A 288-nucleotide genomic window follows, 5' to 3' on the forward strand; every position below is an offset into this window, starting at 1 on the left:
GCTATGACAACTTGGTCTGACGGGACTCTAAGGTAGAGCATGGTAACATAATATACATATATACATAGGTGGCTTTGGATAAAACAAAGAAATAACAAACGAAATAAAACGAAGAAGTGACGAGACAAAAACTAAAAACTAACATGGGTTAACTGAACAAATAATAGCAAAGAACGAAGTAATTACATGTTTAAAACACAACAAAGCAAAAAGTGTGTGAATAAATTAGTCTAACAAGAACAGAAAACGTAAATGGTGATTACAAGAAAATAGTAGAATGGTAGCTCC

Source organism: Penaeus monodon, chromosome 34, assembly GCF_015228065.2.
Source record: "Penaeus monodon isolate SGIC_2016 chromosome 34, NSTDA_Pmon_1, whole genome shotgun sequence".
Classification (NCBI taxonomy): Eukaryota; Metazoa; Arthropoda; class Malacostraca; order Decapoda; family Penaeidae; genus Penaeus; species Penaeus monodon.